The following is an 829-nucleotide window of genomic DNA, read 5'->3' on the forward strand; positions in this document are numbered from 1 at the left end:
TATAAAGCAGGAGAGCAGATTGTATTGCAATCATACACAGTATAAAAGAAGGTTGCATTATGTGCCTTATAAATATCATGGACCTATAAAGAAAAAAATATCATTATAAATGCACGTAGCGCCATCTTGTGGAAGATAAGATCATTGTTATTTTTGGATTTACCTTGTAAGAAGATCTCTACAATATACTATCTTCATTTTTTTTGTTATGTGAAAATACATTAAAGTCATGTTGTATTCAGGCTTACACAGCTGTTTATGCTTTGTATAGGGTTATGACGAATAATATAGAAAGGAAAAGGAAGTAACCCCAAGGGATGCCAGTACAGTAGCCTACGCGTCACCTACATATTGGTTAACAAATAACCTAACTTTAACACCATAGTATTTATAGCCTAATGGTTTGTACGTACTACAACATTTCTACCATTTATTTAGGTAAAAGAGGCTAGGCTACTTGGTCAGCGTGCTGTTTTTGATAACAATAAGAAGACGTTATAGTCAGTTAACGATAAGGTAGCCTAATGCTACGTAAAAGTTACTAATCGTTACAGCTGCACATTATGGCCCATAAACACTAATAAATGAATGTTTACCGGTTGTTTAATCATATGCTAATATGTAGCTTTGACTCCTCTCCACACTTTCTGCTCCTCGCTCATCAGTGGGACTTGTTTGGTTGCCAGGGGTTACAAGAGTCAACTGACCGACGGATCCAGTAGCCAATCACATTCCGCCCAGCACCCATGACGTCACACTATAGGTAAAAGTTACCTGACTCCTTCACAGTTTGTCACTTCATACAAGAACAACAACACACATTACGGAA

Source organism: Ammodytes marinus (assembly GCF_949987685.1).
Source record: "Ammodytes marinus genome assembly, chromosome: 8".
Lineage (NCBI taxonomy): Eukaryota > Metazoa > Chordata > Actinopteri > Uranoscopiformes > Ammodytidae > Ammodytes > Ammodytes marinus.